The sequence below is a fragment of the Symphalangus syndactylus genome, chromosome 14, assembly GCF_028878055.3.
Source record: "Symphalangus syndactylus isolate Jambi chromosome 14, NHGRI_mSymSyn1-v2.1_pri, whole genome shotgun sequence".
NCBI lineage: Eukaryota > Metazoa > Chordata > Mammalia > Primates > Hylobatidae > Symphalangus > Symphalangus syndactylus.
Window position 1 is genome coordinate 100,849,508 of NC_072436.2, and position 14,401 is coordinate 100,863,908.

The 14,401-nt window shown below is 40.3% G+C and overlaps 1 protein-coding gene across 21 annotated transcripts in view; it reads left to right on the forward strand.

Moving 5' to 3' along the window:
• SLC8A1 (solute carrier family 8 member A1) overlaps positions 1-14,401 on the forward strand; it is a 352,695-nt gene that overhangs the window by 290,613 nt on the left and 47,681 nt on the right. The window lies entirely within an intron of this gene.

Here is a 14,401-nt window from a genome sequence, read left to right on the forward strand (position 1 = left end):
TCCTTCTGCTCCATCTACACTGGCTCTCTTTAACGATCCCTGCAGGCTCATCTTCTACAGTTGCAACGAATTAACAAAGGTGGAGTTTCCTAAATACGTAGTGATTCCCAAGCTGTAAAATTTGGAAACTGCGTCACTAGCAGTTGGGCCATGATTTCTACCCCAAGTCCCCCTTTCCAGTCTGCCACAGGGTAATTTGACACATCTCCCAAGTGCTGTGGGAACAGAGGGTAGTAAAAATTTTATGCCTGTTTATTATTAGTGTGTTTATAATCTTGCTTTGGTTTCTTGCAATTGAATATATAGTGGGAATTTATGAACATTAAATGGTGGGTAACTGCTCAGGAGAGTGGATTTGGAATTTGCATATAAGCTCTAATAGAAGGAGGGGTAAACTCCCTTTTATTTCTTACATTTTTCTATAAATCTAAGATTAATATATGAGGCATGAGCTATACTCCCTCTTCACAGACACAACTAAGCAGACAAAAATTGCTAGAATAAGAAACTGCTGACGAAGCCAATAGTAGAAAATATTAAAAATGAACAAACCCTTTTATGGGCCTTGACATATTAGAATTGAAACATTAAAAGCATCCTAAGCCTTATAGTGAACCATTTCTAATCATTTCTGTTTTCTTAGCTGCAGGTATATGAGCATTTGTATAACAACCATAAGCTGGCCATCATTCCTTCGTTTTTCTATGTCAATTATTGTTCTTGGTGCAAGGCACATGACAGCGAATGAAACAAATACCCCCTCCCAAGTGGAGCTTACAGTCTAATGGAGGATACAGTAAATCAGACAGATACATTAAAATAAAGTGTATTTATGATGATAAGTTTGTCACGGAGAAAAGTAAAGCTGCGGAAGGGAACAGGAAATACGTGTAGGGTCTGCAATTTCAGAGAGATGGCCGAGATGACCCCATCAATAGACCTATTAAGGCCAAATTTGCTTTTCTAGCAGTGGAATGGTTTATGTTGGTTCATTCACATAGTTTTGTGACTCTCAAGAACGAGGAAACATTTTATGACCAGTCTATGGCAATAGAAAAGGGCAGCTTTAAACAGTGAGTGGGATTCTGCTGCCAACAAGGCCAGTGTCATGTATTTGATTCTGGTGAGAATAGGTATACAGAGAAACAACTAGAAGGATGTTAATACTGCCTTACTTAAAAGAGGTGGATTTTGACTTGCAAACACTTTCATATGTTGTGTTTAATATTATAATTATCGTTATCTTACTGAGGAAGAATCTGAGTCTGAGAGAGGCAACATGTCTTTAGAACATAGCTTAGATGCTAAATTTTATGAAGACTAGTCCAGTGTGCTATCTACTGCCCTTTAGAAGAAGGAAATTCCAACATGAGGAAAATTGCTGCCTACTCTCACAGAGAGACTGGCCGCGCGTCACATTACCTGCGGCCATGGTGTCATCATTTCATGATGGAACTAACTCCTGCCTAGAGCTTTTGAAGAATTGCTAATAACTGAGGTGTGAAACCTCTCAAGTCTTCTTGTCATACAATATATTGTGCTTTATGTTTCTAAATGACTGCTTGGAAATAAGGCATGACTGCTTAGAAATTCGCAGGCTGCTGGGTAAATCAACTTTATTTACAATTTTGAGAGACGACATATCAGAAAAGCAAACCCATGTTTTAAAAACACCAAATTATACTCAATTACATGAAGGGCAGTTTTAAAAGTTGAGTATTTGTCTTTATGATTAAATTTAACTGTCTAAAGAATGTCAGTATTCTTAGGCTGTTACACAGGCAATAAAATTTGTAAAGCAGCATTTATTGAAGTCAGACTTTCATTGGATTTTAAAATTTCATGGCTAAATAGTTGAGAGTCAGTACAATTTGCCTTATTACAAATATTAAATTGCTTTTAAAGGGCTCTACCGAGAGGTTTCTTTGCTATGCAATTTTCTGTGCAAAATTAACTCAATATATCTCGCTAAACAAAAATAATAATTTTGTAAATAGGGATTTGCTTTTCTTTCTCAGTAACTGTATTCAAACTGATTTCAAAGTCAAACCTGTGGCAATCTTCTTGTCCCTCTGCTTTTTCTGAATTTCATAGCTCAGTACTTGGGCCTCCTGTGACCACAATGATTCTGCAAACCCAGTTCTTTTAATTCCATATTTGAAGAGTTAAAGGATTTATGAGAATCCAGAGATTAGGAAGGGATTAAGCAGTTACATCCTGGCAGTTCTCCTTCTGTTTCTTCCTGGGTTGAACACTAGGAGCAGTGGGTTCTGCAGTTCAATGGCTGTCAAAACTTGCAAGGCAAGTCCAGTACCACGAGGTGCTGTTAAGATGTGCCAGCATATGCCCTTCTCCATGAAGCCAGCATTCACTGTCCAGTTTGAATTTTTCCCAAATCTCCTTCTACCAGGGCAGAATGGTGAGCTGACTCTAAAAAATCGTGTGCCAGCTGAGGTATCAAGGGAAATAAGTGTGTCAGAGAAGAGGGCAAACATTAGCTGGATAAAGGGAACCAGGATGCCAGTGCCAGTTCCACAACCACCATATCATTCTTCACAACAGCTTTGGACAGAGGCGAGGCAAAGGAGAGAATGATTGCAAGGCTGGCTTTGGAGACAGATGTGGGTTTGTGTCCCTGCCTTCCAAAACCTCCCTGGGTGACTGCAGGAGATTACTACAACCTCAAGATCTCAGTTTGCTCACACCTCAGAATCTCAGTTTGCTCATATGTAAAGTAGAGATAACGGCTTTATTCATAGAGCTGCCATAAGAATTAATTTAAACCGTGTGCATTTTCACAAACGCCATCTGTATATGAAAATACCAAAGTTGGTTGTTTGGGAGGCAATTCCATTATAGAACCTATAATAAAATATGATCAAATTTTGTGCAAATGCAATTAATTCAATTTAATTAATAAAATGGCTATGGGACTAAAAACACACTGGTTAACTTCTTTCTTTCATGGTATTGTGCATACCATTTTATAGATAAGAACACTGAGGTTCAGAAAAACAATGTAACTACTTGCTCAAGAAGCAAAACTGTTAAGGGGCAGTGCCAGGGAACAAATCAGCCCAACAGTCTCTCCAGCATGAAGGGTGCACTTGCTTGCTGTGCATGAGGCCTGAGTGAACACACATGTAGAACACACATATACACAGGCACAAAGAGACATGCATGCATTGTGCAAACACACATGAACACAGAGACACACATACAAATCAGGTATGCATGTACACAGAGGCATACACACATACAAAGATACACAAAACATGCATACATAGACATGCACATTATATAGTAGGTATTTGTTTGGATATTGGAGCTGCAGCTTGAAATAGAAATGGGTTTTTTTTCCTTAATATTTGTTAGGTCTCCTTATAGTCCAGTGCATAAGTTCCTTGGGGAGGATGCCAGTCAATTCCCTAAAGAACGAAGGGAAGAATTTGTATTCCTAGGTACACCCATAGGCTTCTCCTGCCTAGTAATTTGTGACATTCTTTGAAGTCAACACACTCCTCCCTCTTTTTATTTCTTGAGACGGAGTCTCGCTCTGTCGCCCAGGCTGGAGTGCAGTGGTGCAATCTCGGCTCACTGCAAGCTCTGCCTCCCGGGTTCACGCCATTCTCCTGCCTCAGCCTCTCTGAGTAGCTGGGACTACAGGCACCCGCCACCATGCCCGGCTAATTTTTTGTATTTTTAGTAGAGACAGGGTTTCACTGTGGTCTTGATCTCCTGACCTCGTGATCCGCCCACCTCGGCCTCCCAAAGTGCTGAGATTACAAGCGTGAGCCACCGCGCCCGGCCACACTCCTCCCTCTTTTACCTAATATTAAATATTCAGCATTAAAGAGTTTCCTGAAATTGTTTTTCTTTTGACATATCCATTTGCATATCAGACATAGTATGTATTGGCATCTTTATAATGAAAGAATACTCAAAAGTGACCCCCCCCAAAAAAAAAACTCCAGCAGTTTTGGTTCTGTCTCTTACCAACTGTATAACCTTGGCAAAGAATTTAACACTTCTGATTTTTGGTTTCATCATCAGGAAAAGGAGAGAGTTGGACTAGGCTAGCTCTAAGACACCATCCAATACTGAAACGTGGGAGCTCTGTCGATGGCCATTATAGTCCTACAGTAGCCCTGACGGGGATTTTGCTTCATGACCCGTCGGATTTTGACAATGGAAAAGCGTATCTTGCCCATCCCCTGGCTTGCCTAAACTAAATATTCAGCACAATAGCAGCATACACTTCACTTCTGTTCTTCTAGAAGGAAGGGAATTAGAGGAGAGTTGAAGTTTAGCCTCAAAGAAAGCCAAGTGAGATCATGATTCAGAAGTGCCTATCTTCCTGTTACATAATTGGAACATGCCAGTGGAATCTTCTACAGCACAAGGGAAGACATTCTACATGAGGCCCAGCTGGTGCATGCTGCTGACCTGTCCACACTCACTACACTTCACAGCAAATTAAAGTGACCCAGTTCTAGCTAAATAAATAAGTAGAGGGCATGTCACCTTAGCCCACCAGTCCAATATGGACACTAGTTCAGTTTGAAGGATGCTTCTGTCATCAGTCCATCCATGCATGCTCTGTGGATTAATATCCTCAATTATTTAATATAAAATACTGTCAACTCAGTGGTCCCCTGGACAATAATTCACTTGACTGTCAGCCTGAAGGCTAATCTACTCTAAAAGTCTTAATAAAAATGGTACCTCAAATGAGTTTCAAGGGATTGCCATGAAATCTGGTCTAAGCAGGAATCTTTTCAGCATCTCATCTGTTATTGAACATCATCACTATGGGGAAATTCTCATTACTTAACCCTTGTGATAACCTTAGGTCATCTGAAAATCCAATTTGAGCAGTTAAAAATTCTGCTAGGGCCGGGCACGGTGGCTCATGCCTGTAATCCCAGTAGGGGAGGGCTGAGGCAGGTGGATCACGAGGTCAGGAGATGGAGACCATCCTGGCTAACAAGGTGAAACCCTGTCTCTACTAAAAATACAAAAAGTTAGCCAGGTGTGGTGGCGGGTGCCTGTAGTCCCAGCTACTAGGAAGGCTGAGGCAGGAGAATGGTGTGAACCCGGGAGGCAGAGCTTGCAGCGAGCAGAGATCGCGCCACTGCACTCCAACCTGGGCAACAGCGAGACTCTATCCCAAAAAAAAAAAAAAAAAAATTCTGCTGTGTCAGATTTGACATAGCCTCAGTGTGACTAGAAGACAACCAAAAAAAGGAGGAAGGTGTTATCAATGGGAGTTCTCATTTTGCCCTGTTTCTTATGTGATATCAACATTCATAATTTTCCTTTGTCTAAAATCTTATGTTGACTGAGGTACATGAAGAAGGATGCTAGTCTCATGAGAAAAAGTAGGTACAACTGTCCAAAGAAAGTTTCTCACTTGAGCCAAGGAGTTCAAAACCAGCCTATGCAACATAGTGAAACCCCATCTCTACAAAAAAAATAAAAAATTAGCTGGGTATGATAGTGCATGCCTGTAGTCTCAGCTACTCAGGCGGCTGAGGCAGTAGGATCACCTGAGCCCAGGAGTTCAAGGCTGCAGTGAGCCGTGATTGCACCACTAGACTGCCTAGGCTACAGAGTAAGACCCTAACTCCAAAAACAAAAAAGAAAAGTTTGTCAAAGATATATGAGTGTGAAATTGTGGCCCACTTTGGCCAGGTGTGGTGGCTCATGCCTGTAATCCCAACACTTTGGGAGTCTGAGGCAGGCGGATCACGAGGTCAGAAGATCGAGACCATCCTGGCTAACATGGTGAAACCCCGTCTCTACTAAAAATACAAAAAAAAAAAAAAAAAAGAAAAAAAATTAGCTGGGCATGGTGGCAGGTGCCTGTAGTCCCAGCTACTCGGGAAGCTGAGGCAGGAGAATGGCATGAACCCAGGAGGCAGAGCTTGCAGTGAGCCGAGATCTCACCACTGCACTCCAGCCTGGGTGACAGAGAGAGACTCTGTCTCAAAAAAAATGAATAAAAATAAATAAATAAAAAATTGTGGCCCACTTTTTGTTTAATGTTACCATTTGGCTTCTATGACACGGCTGGTACTTTGTAGGCATTGTTTCTGTTCTTCACCTATATTCTGAGCTACGTCATTTTTCCCAAAGTTTACAACTATGGATCCTGAGGCCCAGAGTGGTTATGTGACTTGTGTAGGGTCACACAACTAGCAAGTGATTAGCTGGAATATGAAACCCCATCATTGTGAGTCTAATTCCAGTAGGCTTTCAGCTCGATCCTAGGTGTTCCTCCTACAACTTTAGTTTAGGTTTCAAGTGCTCACATTTCAGATGAGTTAATTCAGGACAAAAGGGATGAAGTTAACAAGTCTTTTAATCTCAGTTACACATGGGGAAGGATTTCCTAGAAAGTCCAGACTAAATCCCATCATAAGGAATGCAGAGGGACTTCCAAATTGTTTTTGTGATGTAGGAATTATATTTATATCCGGAGCCAGAAATTGTGTCAGGTCTTATGAAACAAAATGTAATCAATGCCCAGCCTTTTCTCCAAGCTCCTGGTCTTTCTCGGTGATATTATTAGTTATCTAGGTAGGTTGTTTCATGCTTAGAATCACTGGCATGCTTGAAAAAAATAGCAACAAAAGTCAAATAGCAATTATTTGAAACCAACAGGAGATATGAACAACGCTGCTGCCATCCAACTTAGCTCTTATTCCTTGTTTCAGTGTAGAGCTAAAAGATTCACATTCTCTGTGATTGGTAGAGAGTGCATATAACATGGATGACGAATAAAGTGTTTAAATTCTTTATTTGTTGGAATCTTTGGCTTCTCTAGATACTTGAGTTCAATGGTCAAAAAGCCACCAATTAGATATGGGGCTCTGGACAAGACCTCTAACCTCCCCTGTGAGTTGATAGGATTAGAAGAGATGACCTGTGAGTTGTCTTTAGGACATGGAAATACTAAAGGGTCCCTTAAAGGACCCTTCACTTTCATAAATAAAATGCCAACTTGCTTTCCATGTAACTGCTATTTGAAATTTAGAGTTCTAATTTATCCCACAAATTACTACTAATTTTACTTCACAGGTATCTTTAAATTATCCAGTCCATCCTTGTAAGTGATAATTTTTTTAAAATGTAAGCTAGTTCATTACATTTACGACATTTTCTCAGTTTGAAATGTACTGACAAAATTGTATTTGGAAATTTGAAATCTCAGTTACAGTCTCTCTTCTATTTTTTGTTTTAAAAAGATGGGGTCTCCTCCGTTGCTCAGGCTGGACTGCAGTGGCACATCATAGTGGCATGTCATAGCTCACTATACCCTTGAACTCCTGCGCTCAAGTGATCCTCCAGTGTCACCCTCCTGAGTAGCTGGGACTACAGGCAGGCACCACCATGCCTGGCTTCTATTTAATTGTTACACAGCCAGGTCTTGCTGAGTGTCCCACCCAAGCTGCCACCCTGCTCTTCTTGGTAGACCCATCTTATTCAAAACTGCAGAGGAGGTCAGGTGCAGTGGCTCACACTTGTAATCCCGGCACTTTGGGAGGCCAAGGCTGGTGGATCACTTGAGGCCAGGAGTTCGAGACCAGCCTGGTCAACATGGCGAAACCCTGTCTCTACTAAAAATACAAAACAAAATAAATTAGCCAGGCGTGGTGGTGCACACCTGAAATCCCAGCTACTAGGGAGGCTGAAGCACAAGAATCACTTGAACCTGGAAGGCGGAGGCTGCAGTGAGCCGAAATCATGCCACTGCACTCCAGCCTGGGCAATGGAGCAAGATTCTGTCTCAAAACAAAAAACTGCAGAGGTAGTATCCAAACTACAGGTCTCATGCCTGTTCTTCTGCCTCACATTAACTCTATTTATCTGTTGTTTTACTATGTTGGAGGTTTTTCTAACCTGTATTCATTGCACATAACTATATATTGCAAGGTTGTTTGCTGCACCAGAATTTATGTAAGAGAGTGATACAAAAGATTCAAGTACCTTTCAAGAAATACATGCTTTCTGTGCATGTCTTGCCCCCAATAAAGAATTTCCTTTTTATTAATAAAAAAGAAAGAAATTTAGGGCTCTAACTTTAACCAAGATGCAATACCTACCTTAGAATACATGTTAAAGTGTGTAATTACACTGACTTCACAATATGTCACTTAAGACATTTGATGCTTAAAATACACTGTTTAATGGTCACTTTAAGTGAATTCAGTAGCCATTCATCCTTGATGAGAATTGGATATCACAAAGTAAATCTTAAAGTTCTTATCAGAGCCTCTTTTAAAACTGCCCTCATTGGAGTATAACTTATCTGTAATTTTAATTTTTATCTTTAATGTATGACATTTGGAAACTACTATTTTATCTTTTATGAAACCTCACAATGCCACCCACTAAACTTTAAACACGATAAATTCCTAATCTAAAGAGAAGCTTTTTTCCCTAGAAAATTAATTCTTGTCACCTTGCAACTGGAAGGTCATAACTATATAATTCAATGGTTTCTAAATTGCTTTGGCCGTTGGAAAGCACAGTCTTTTTTTAATCTACGTGTTCAAAATTCAGTCAACTCAGGTGACTAAAAGCATCCTTTATTTCTGCTTCAGACATTTTTTGTCCTATTTTTGTCTTAAAATATCTTATGCTCTATTAATAGGTACAGATCTGCTCAAGTCCTCTTAGAAGTAGGAAGACTCTAAATTAAAAACAACAACAACAACAGCAAATCTGCCCTGTTCATCGCTATTTCTCTAACACTTAAGACAGTGCTTGGCAATAAGACAGTGCTTGGCAATGCTAAGTCTTTGTTTTATGAGGAATGAATACATTTATTTGTGAATTAAAGTTTTCCAATCCCTATATAACTGGATTAAAAGACATCATCATACTGTGTCTGATCTAGAAAACAATCTATATAAATACATACACACACACACATGCCATACACACACCATGTTTCAAAAGGAGTTTGAGACATTTGTTTTCTCTATGTCAAACTTCCTACCACTTGACATGGAGATGTGAACATTCACATATTTGTACACATAAGATATATTTATCTGTGTATGTGCAAATTGGACATGCAAATATAAAATGACATTTTCTGTCAATGTTCTTAAGCATTCTTAGTAAAATTTCACCGTTACGTAGCTGATAATTATGATCCTAAGAGGAAAAGCAGAGGGCATGAGTAAGAAGAAAGACAGAGTTAAGTTCCAGAGATAAACTATTTATGGGAGATATTCTAGGGACATACTAGTAAGTGAGCAATACTAGTAAGTCAGCAAAGCAAATTTAGGATATCTATCGATCTCAAAATGCAGCAGTAGCAGGAGAAAATGTTGAATCAGGTAGCTACAGTTTCCACTTCCAGAACAAGGCAGGCCAGAAACACAGGTGGAAGTACGAGAGGGTGGGAGAACTAAAAGCAATTATTTTCTGGCCCCTGGATATGCTTTAGCTGATGCTTCTGAAAAGAATATTGGCTCGTTGGGCTATTCTTCTCTTAAATTGCATATTATAAAATCTTGAGGAAAACATCATATTGAAGGGCTCCAGAATGATTCGGCACTCTTATTTGTAAGCCCGAAGTCATGTCTCTAATGCAGCTTTGTCTGGGGTGGCAGCAGCTCCACTCTGCAAACAATGTGCCATCACTGGGTCCAAGAGCTCTTTTGTTGGCATGGGCTGCTGCAATGTGAATACAGTTTTAGTTGTTGCTTGCAAATCCACGTATAAGGCATGAGGGGACTTTTCATCCCCAGTCGGCAGCCTTTGTATACTGTTTTCAGTAGGGGAAACATTGCAGCCTAATCCAAAGAAGTGGAAGGAGGAGAAACCATAGCCACCCTCCACCACACACAAACACTCTCCATAGGCAGAGAGGAGCCACATAAAAGTGACTGGCAGCATTACTTCTTGCTGTTCACAGCCTGCTCTCTCGATAAAGACCTTGTCTTTCCAACTCCTGCAATGAAAAGCCACTCACCTGAACCAACCTTGGCACATACATCCCACCCTATGCTTCTCCCTTGCCTTGCCTTTGACTGGTCAGGTCTGGCTGGGTGTTGTGTCTTATGGCTGTTAGATAGAGCATCTTAGAATCCTGGCACCGAGCTGGAAAGGAGCAGTGATTCTAACCTCCCCTTGCCTTTTTTTTTTTTTTTTTTTTTTTTTTTTTTTTTTTTTTTTTTTTTAACAAATAAGAACCTGAGAACAGAGAGAGGGAGTCTCCTCCAAGATACAGAGAGGCTGTTTTAGAACCCAAGGCTTCTGCTGCACCATAAAGCATTGCTCATTTTTCTTCTGGAGTTGTAGAACCAATGCCTTAACCATCAGACACTCCATATCTGCCCCCTGATGTTATCTACTGACCAGTGGGCTTCTTGGTGATGTGATGCCTTAGGATTAGACAGAGCAAAGACTGAAGCTTTCCTGGCCAACGCCTTAGCAGCACTGAGTGACCGAATGGTCTCCCAGTTGGTGAATAGTTGTTTTATATCTACACAAGCCCCACAGCAGCCTCGTGTAGTAGCTACTCATGAACCCATTTACAAGAAATGGAGAAACTGAAGTTGGGATCCTCCCCCAACCCACAAGTTCTGATTCCCAAGTCAATCCTCTTTCCATCTTGTCACACTTGCCTCCCAAAGCTTAATGCCAGTAGGACACAGGCATATTTCTGTTCTCTACACAGTTGTGCGTGAGCTATTTTCTCTGCCTGGAATACTTTCCCTCCATATCCGATTATTTCTCCTCACTAAAGTCTTAGCTCACATGTCAACTGCTCAGAGGGGTTTCTCGGCCTCCCAGTCACAGGACTTCATTGTATTCATAATTCATATCAGTATCTGAAATTATTATATTTGTTATTTGCTTACTTTGATTACTATCTCCCCTTGCCAGAATGGAAATTCTATGAGATCAGGGATCTTATTTTTCTGCATTTGCAATGCCTAGAACTGTGCCTGACACGTAAGTCAACAATAAATACTTACTAAAGAAATGAGTGGCACTAATAAAGTCAGTCTTCCAACCACCCCATTCCCTTTGAAGATTTCCTAGAGGTCCAGGTTAGGGGTTCAGCCTGGGCTTGAGGTGCAAAACAGTGACCCAAAATATTTTAGAGTTCAAACCTACAGACTTAATAGAATATGCACCAGGCCTTGACCAAATAAAAAAGATAGGCCACTGACTTATTGACAATAGGAGGGAAAGAGAGATTTTCCAGATGGTTGATATTGAAGAAAAACATCACAACATCATGTCGCATGGTTACTATTTATGAGAGACAAGAAAGCCATGGCAGACAGACAAACAAGATTGTCAGCACCCACCTTAGCCTACCTACCCTCTAATAGAAGTGTTCAGGAGCAGTGAGGGAAGGAGATGCTCCATCTGAATTCCACCAATCAGCTAATTTCCCTCAAGCCAAAACTAAGTTTACTATTGTAAGCACAGAACTTCTCTTAAAAATCTTGTTTATACCTTCCCAATAGCACAAAAGAGAAAGTTGGTTTTGACTATGCCCATTTTCCAGAAGGAGAAACGGAGGCACACAGAATCTGTGAGGTGGCCAAGAGCAAGTAAATCATGGGACCTTATGGTCAGTGGAGGGCCCTGCTTACTGAGATCTCATTAAAAAATCACAACAGAAAGAAGGAAAGAGGAACAGGCAGATGAGGGGTGCTTGAGCAACTGCCATCACTTTGTATTGTGCAAACTGAGGACATCATTAGACTGTTACTCAATTTGCATCACCACTTTGCTCGAACGTTAACTTTCAAACCCTATGTTCAGAACAGAGTCCATTCAGGAGATCCTGAGATCAGGAGAAGAGTTATGAGACTGTTATTGTCATTGCAGAAGAGCCAGAGTCCTTTCCATTTGCTCCCCAGAGAGACAGATGTTTGCCACCAAAATGAGGAGAATCCCACTTCCCAATGGGGCTGAAATAAACCCCGAATAGAGGATTTGCATAAAGATGCATTTTTTAAAATAAAATTCTAGGAAGAATAAAATTGAGCCAGCCATTGATTCTCTGAAAGGGCAATATAATATTTTGTGTATTATATCATATCCAGAGGGTTAATTTAAGGAGGAGAGATATTTCCCAATTACACTTTTCATAAAACAATGCTAAATGAGCTTACATTTTATCGGAATGAATTTTTGCTGCACAAACCATAGAGATTTTTCTCTATGGAAACCATGGGTCATGTAATTGTAGTGAGGTGATAGAGTTTTAGATCTCATAAGCAAGTCATTTAAATTCTCTGAGCCTCAGATTCTTCATCCCTAAAACAGAGAAAATAATACCTACTGCAGCAGGCTCCTGGGAGGATGAAGACTAAGTGGGATGTACACTTTTACCTACATGCATAAAAGTAACACTCAGTAAGTGAACCTGCATTCATAGATGAATCACAGCAGCATCTTAAGAGGCTCTGGGCAGTGTTTATGCCCCTCTGCATGTGGAGCAGCCTTGGGTATACATCTACCCTTTATATACATGTTAACATTCTCTAGGACATAATATTGATATGTTTGTTGAAAATTACAGGGTTATCACTGCCGAAACAGTTGCTTCACGACTCAGCTTCCCACACTACAGGAGGCTAGTTTAGACACAGCTGCTGATATATACAAAGTGTTATCAGAGTCCTCAGGCCAGTCTTAGAACCTGGTGTGCCCACATACTACCCACTGTAACTAAACCATCTAAACTAGCAGGAGGTATCTACACTTGCTGAGTACCAATTCTACTTGACAAAGCCTTATTTCTTAGGTATTCAAGTCTATAGAGAATGTTTCCCTTTTTCAGGAGCTTGGAATTCTGTCAATCCTACAATTAGTAAAGGGTAAGAGAACACTCTGAAGTTCAAGATTCTTACCCTGACTTGGAGTTATTTTATAAACAACCAAGCTCCGGGAAAAAACACACATGACTAATTACATTAAACTGTAATTTAGGAACACTCAATTCATATAGCAGAATTTTTTTAGGAACAAGAGACACTAAAGCAATCAATTTTCAGCTTTAAACAGATTTGTTTTGGTAATAATCGAACTTGCACGGAGCTAGAACTCCTTAGTGAATCCATTTTTCGTTTTGACAGTGGCTACATTCGCTGAGAAATATTTCTGTCACGTTAAATATTTATTGTGCTATGTTAACCATCCCAACAAAGTCCATAATGGCTTAAGCTGGTAAGCATTCTGTTCTTTCTGGATGATTTCATCTAGATGTTCATTCATTTCAGCCAGGTTTGAAAGTTATTAACAGAGAGTGAGTTGCCTTCTTGAGGCCCTTTACAATACCGTCACACATTACCTGGCCCAAACCCCTTAAGAAGTAGCACTGGTCCCGTGGGACAGGATAGCTGTGGCTTGGAAGAAGCGGGTAGGGATGGCTAATGGGGCCTGTATAGAACAGTCCAGTAGTCCAAGTTACAAATATATAGCAAACTCGAACTCAGATTTTATGTACAATAGTATTGATATCCAATGCGAGGGATCTAGGTTGTGCATTCCTTATGAGACTCTAATGCCTGATGATCTTTCACTGTCTCCCATCCCCCAAAGATGGGACCATCTAGTTGCAAGAAAATAAGCTCAGGGTTCCCACTGATTCCACATTATGGTGAGTACATAACAATAATAGAAATAAAGTGCAAAATAAATGTAATGCGCTTGAATCATCCCAAAACCATCAAAACTGTCTTCCAGAAAACCAGTCACTGGTGCCAAAAAGTTTGGAGACCACTGGCCTAGGGGATGGGGCCTGGACAAATGAATAGAACCTAACAGCCTGAGCTGACTGCCAGAGACTCTAAACCTGGATTGTGAGATTATGAGTTCCCTAATAGCTGAAACTCTCAGAAGTGGCACAAGTAACCATTCGGCAGAGAAATTTGAAAGAAATTCATATTAAGCAGGGGTTGAACTTGGCACACTCCAAAACCCTCCTAAAGCTTTAAGCTCAGGTATTTTCTAAGACCCACGTTTCAGTTGGTAGAAGAAAATGCCTACATTTTCTTCTGTGCACTGGCAACTCATAGATCTAGGAATTCGAACCAATTGTTTTCTGAGCTATCTTTGATAGGAAGTGTCTTTCAATATACTTAGAAGAAAAGTTGTTGACATCATTTACTTTGCATCAGAGAATATGTTAAGTACTTCCCACCAATTAAGGTATAGAGAAATGTTTATTGCACATCTCCAAAATACAAAAAAAGAGATAAACTCTTGTTTGGGAATAAATCGTTGGGTTACTGAATTTAGTGGCAGAGGCCATTAAGAGTGGGAAGAGATAAGTTGTCACTAGACATAAGGTAAAAGCATGTAAAAGGGAAAAGAAAGAAAAGTTTCAGATCATTTTATGAGCAAGAAAGTAAAA